Raw genomic sequence first — 6,000 nt, forward strand, 5'->3', positions numbered from 1 at the left:
TTTTTCTATAGTTCACTTTTTTTTGTAGTTTCTCATTTTCCATCGCTATCAAAATTTATTGTTTCCTACGTGAGAACTTGATCAAATAGAAATGAGCACATTCAGTATTTATTACTAAAAAACAAGAAAAAAATTAAGGAAAAGTGTCCATTTACCGACTAACATTATTTTCATTGAATAACGGATTTTTCGAGATTGTTCGAAATAAACATGTTGCGACACGTACATTTATTGCAGCCGGAATAACGGCGCTTTCTTTTCCTTTTTTTTCCTACGTCAATTTCTACAAAAATATCTTTTTTAGCAGCTCTTCTTAGACAAAAAAAGACCCCCTCCCCTCTTCCCCCTCAAAAGTACATTCCAAAGGATCATCGACAAAGCATTCCCCCGTGCCTACCAGTTACCCCCTCTCCTTTACCCCCGCGTCCCCGAGTTACCCCGCACACCCGCACCCCGCTCGGAGCTCTTGGGTTAGAACCGCCCTAGTATCACTACTTACTGACTAATAAATAAATATACACATATATATATATATATTTATTTATTTATTAGTCAGTATATATTTATTAAATTTTAAGCGCGCGCGCGCTTTTACTATACATTATACCATACATACATTGCAGACGAAATGCAAATGATTATTCTGTAATCAGATGATTACAGAATATAGTCCCATGGCGGTACCTCTTTTTTGGCATACCGGGTGATTCGAGAGGAAATGTAAGTATCTCCCTGAGAACGTCGGTTTGTGATACCAATCAAATATCAACTGATTGTCCGCCAAAATTATAGTAACATCCAAGAAGTTGAGCTTGTGTCCCGCGCCGATCTCCATTATAAATTGCAAACGTGGGTGTAAAGTATTAAAGATGTTCAGAGTGTAGTTGAGTAAGTCGGAGGGAGCAGCCAAAGCAATGTCGTCAACGTATCTAACAAAAAATGATAGGTTAAAAGACAAGGAATTGAGAGCTCTAGTTTCTAAATCTTGTAATACTATGTCTGCTATGATGAGTGAGAGAGGTGAACCATAGGTATGCCAAAAATCTGTTGGTAAAACGTTCCATTAAAGGTGAAATAAATATTTAATATGAATCTGACCGCGGTGATAAACTCAAATTTTGAAATTGAACACTTATGAGATGTAATCCCATCTGGCAGAGACGCTGTCAATGGCCATTTCAATGGGCACATTGGTAAACAGCGACACGACATCCAAGGAAATCAACGAGAAATCTCTGTCGATGTGCACATTAGAGAATCTTTTTACCAATTCGAAACTATTGTTGATGTGGCTATATGTGCAACAGGAACACTTTTGATTATGCGATAACGTGTTAAGTGTTATACAAGGCTAAGTTATACAGGGGGCTATTGAGAGAAGAGATAATGATTCGGAAGGGACAATCAGGTTTGTAAATTTTTGGAAATCCATACGCTCTCGGCAAAATCCCATCATCGTAAAGAAGATGTCTATAGGTAGAGGCCGATATGAACGCAGCATCTTTCTATCTCTTAAGTAACTCTCGTAAACATGAGGTGAGCTTCTTTGTTGGGTCTTTTTTGACAATGGAATAAGTGGTATTATCATTTAATAGCTCTTTCATCTTCTTGAAATATACATTCAGAGCTACAGTGATGTTCCCCTTGTCCGCGCGAGTGACCATGAGATTGTCATTGTGTTGTAAAAACTTACTGATAGTGGACACTAATTCATTAGGCGTATGTTAAATTCATAATTTTTTGGAGTCAAATAGTTAGGGAGATTAGACTATTAATAATGTTTACAGCGCGATTTCTGATAGACTGATAGACATTTGTGTTGTTGTAGGGAATTTCATAAGATTACTCTCGAAGTTTTTAATGAATTCAGTAGTTAGTTTTTCATTGTTATTAATAGGAAGACTGAAGTTATCACCCAGTTGTAAAAGGCTCTGTACATCTATCGGAACAGGTGTGGAGGACAAATTCATAAAACCATTTATCGTTGACGTGCAAAGAAGTCGACGAGTCTATACCTTTATCCATAAACGTGTGTGGGTCAATCACGATCTCAATTTCGCGATTTCATGCGTTCTTTGAATTGGTTGCTTTAAAATAAAAACACTGTTGACTGACTGAGGAGTAGGAATGAGTGGGGGGCCTGTAGAAATAATGTATCGGTCTAATGTCAATGATTTTAGCTCTATGTTTCGTCAATAATTTGTCAAATTTCGTGTTAAGTTTGTCACGTAAATTGGTAAAAAAGGAATGTAGCGATCTTTGTTGTCTAGTGAAAAAAAGTTGCAAATAGATAATGGAATGTTATGATATAACCGTCGAGACAATTTATAGACCCGATTGTGTGTAGCTTTGATGTATGAGTACGTGTCGGAGAGTTCTACCTGTAGTAATTTCTTACAGAATTGACCTCTCAAATGTTTAAATTCCTCAACTGACTTATGACTAAAAAGGTTGGTGTTAAACCGAACATTGGATACATGCGGAGGTATAATATTAAATTTAATGTATTTGCGTAAAAATTCGGTTTTCAGTCTACCCTTAATGATGATTTTATTGAGCTTAATCCATGATTTGAATAATATGACAGTATTATGTCCAAAAAAGAAATTAATGTACTGGAAAAAGGAAAAATGAAAACGCATTTTCTCAGCCTGTGTAAAACAAATATGCACGATAAGGCTCCCAATATAAAAATAGACAAAAAGCGTGTAATGGCAATAAGACCCATTACACCCCATTACACCCCTTTTGTCTATTTTTATATTGGGAGCCTTATCGTACATGCATATTAATCCTTTTAACTCGGATTCGGATCTTCTTCTATGGTGGATTCTATCGGGAATAGTTGAAGTTTATTTTAAATGATCAATACAAGAATTGACATTAAGCATACATTTAATGAACTGTTCTTTTGTTCGACGGACTCCATGATTCTTCTCTTTCGCGGCAAACTAACAGCTGCTCATCGGTAAACAATAATGCGATCCTCGAACGATTTACAAGAGTTTCTTCTTTATTATTAAATTACCGATAAAGACCGGATTGCGATTCCCTCAAAGACCTATCTTCAAAAAATAAAGCGCGAGACTCAACGGAACTTTTCCTACATGAAAGTCCTACATGAATCACGATTCCGAGAATATCGCTCTCTTAATTTTTCGAAGATCTCGCCTTGGGCCCCTCGTCGAAACATAAAAAGTTAGAGTCAGTATGCGACTAAGACTTACGAGTGAAGTTACGAGCTCGAGATCTCGCCGATCACCACGGAAACCTTCTCAGTCCACGTGTCATCAGCATCAACAAGTCCTCAGTGTCACTAATAAGTCAAATTTTTCTTCTTTTATTTATCATTCGATTGTAACGCGCTTCGGTAACCCACCTCCTCTCTACGTGATCCTCTCTACGCGAAACTTTGCTTTTTGTTTCCTCTCTACTTTTGATCATCTCTCGAAATTTAATAAATTTTTTCCCTTTCTCTCCTGCCGCCGGTCCATAGCTTCGCCCTAAGGATACGCGATCGTCAAGAAAGTCGGTGCATCTTCTCTCTCTTTCTCCTGCCGCCGGTCCATAGGCTCACCCTAAGGATACGCGATCGTCGAGTAATACGATATATTCCACCTTTTACATCTATTCCCTGTTATAGTGTTCCGAAATCAACTACCGTCTCTTTCCGGACAGAAGCAGATGAAAAGAGTCTTGAAATATTTGAGGCATATCAGGAGACACGATAGTGTCTCGGGTGTCAAATCAACCGAGGATTATTGTGTGACTTTACGCGAGTCGGCGAGATGCGAGCATCCGAAATTATCGAATCTCAATAACGGCTAAACTGATCAAATTCTAAGTAGGCTTGATCGATAGCTTAAATCCAACTGGCATAATAAAAGTATTTTTATTTTTCTGCTACGTGCCCTACAAACAGAAATATTGCTACGCAAAGTCCGATTTGGAAATTTTTACTTTAAGAAACGTCATTATTATTGTCGCCTTTGTACGACTGCAATGTTACGAGATGTCATTATTAATCTTATCAACCCAGCAGATTATCAGACTGATAAGTCAGGATTACTGTAGGATCTAGCGAATCAATGTTCGCTGGATCCTGCAATGACCCTGACTTCTCGATCTGATTTATTGATATAAACATGTTGTTTTTGGTTTTAGACCTCTCGAGTATCAATATAATAATAAATACGCGTGTGTAATAAATACGCGTGCATTGAAAAAGAAACATTAGCAGTATTAATAAATTGCTTACTACTATTGCATAGTATGCTTACTCTTTTTCTGCACATCCGAGTGGTGGCCATTGATGTTGACATTCGCGGCGAGTTTGGCAGTTTGTGATAATTTGTTTCGGAGTGTAACTCATGTTTGTGTCTACTATATTTTGCAGGTAAATTCTATTTTTCATTTTATTATTTTATTTTTATATGAACATTTTAATTCAATTTCAGATTCTTTTTTAACTAATCACGATAATTTTTATAAAAATTTATAAACATTAATTGAATGGCAAAGATTAATGTTTAGAAGAATAGGAATCCAAGTTAAAAAAATTTTATAATTCTTTTATTTCTTTTTATGAAAAAAAGATATTTATTTATTTCAATGTTTCTTCTTCTTGCAGATTAAAATATATAAAAGTTACATTATTATTAATGTATTATTATTAATGTGTTTATTAATGTTTAATAAATAATATTCTAAAAAGACCTGATATGTATGGGTGAATGAAATCTTCTAAATCTTCTAAATGTTCGGAATTAGTTTAACATTTCGGTCTGATTTCGAAGACGACGCCTACAGTTCCCCCACCATCGCTCGAGTCTCAGCGGCCGAGCTGCCGAACGGCTGTGCCTCAGAAGCGTCATTCTGTGAAAAACATGCTCGTACGCCTTTCGCCTCAAACTGTCACTTAGATATCTTCTTTGCTAAATTATTTTTATTTTTATAAATAAACAAACGTTGAATTTTCTATTATTAATATATTATATTGTCCTTTATTTATGTTCTTTTTTCAAACGTAATATGTCAAATATCTCAAAAAATATAAAAGATATAGAAAAACATTTCAGATAAAAGTTTTATAACTTCGAGAAGGAAAGATGATAATATTATCAATTTCATTGTAAATAGGGCCACTTTCGAGATTTTTTATGATTGCTATTCTTTTAAATGGAATCATATACTTTTTATTATGCAAGATTTCTCTAAGTATTCTGGATATAAAAATATTATATATATAATATTAGGGCACAAATTAAAAAGTTACTAATTTACAAGATATTTTGCTTTTTTACTTACTTTTTCATCGTATTTTGTCATAAAACATAAAATAAATTAATCATTTTTTGGTAAACGTATCTTAATATTTTTCTGCACAGAATAATGAGATAAATCAATTGGTGTAAAGTTTACAATCTCGAAAGTGGCGCTATTTACAATGAAATTGATAATGTTATCATCTTTCCTCCTCAAAGTTATAAAACTTTTATCTGAAATATTTTTCCATATCTTTTATATTTTTTGAAATATTTGACATATTACATTTGAAAAAAGAACACTCATAAATAAAGCACAATATAATATATTAATAAAAAATTCAACGTTTTGTTTATTTATAAAAATAAAAATAATTTAGCAAAGAAGATATCTAAGTGACAGTTTGAAGTGAAAGGCGTACGAGCATGTTTCTCACAGGGCGACGCTCCTGAGGCACAGCTGTTCGGCGGCTCGACCGCTGAGACTCGAGCGATGGTGGGGGAACTGCAGGCGTTGTCTTCGAAATCGAACCGAAAGGCTCAACTAATTCCGAGCGCTGCTCTAAAAAGATCTCATATGTGTATACAAGAAAACAATGTTTAAAAGAGACATAAACGATACTCTAAAAAGACCTAATATGTTTGGGTGAATGAAATCTTTTAAATTAAGGGCGACATTAAAATATGGCTTTAGATGAGTATAAAAATATAAATGTTACTATTTTATTATATGAAC

General features: G+C 34.7%; 1 pseudogene; it reads right to left on the reverse strand.

Moving 5' to 3' along the window:
- Positions 1–1,251, reverse strand: part of LOC148937206 (uncharacterized) — a 35,136-nt pseudogene extending 33,885 nt beyond the window's left edge.
- Between the last annotated feature and the right edge of the window lie 4,749 nt (positions 1,252–6,000).

Source organism: Pogonomyrmex barbatus, unplaced genomic scaffold (assembly GCF_055798465.1).
Source record: "Pogonomyrmex barbatus isolate J1 unplaced genomic scaffold, ASM5579846v1 scaffold16, whole genome shotgun sequence".
In the NCBI taxonomy this organism is placed as follows: Eukaryota; Metazoa; Arthropoda; class Insecta; order Hymenoptera; family Formicidae; genus Pogonomyrmex; species Pogonomyrmex barbatus.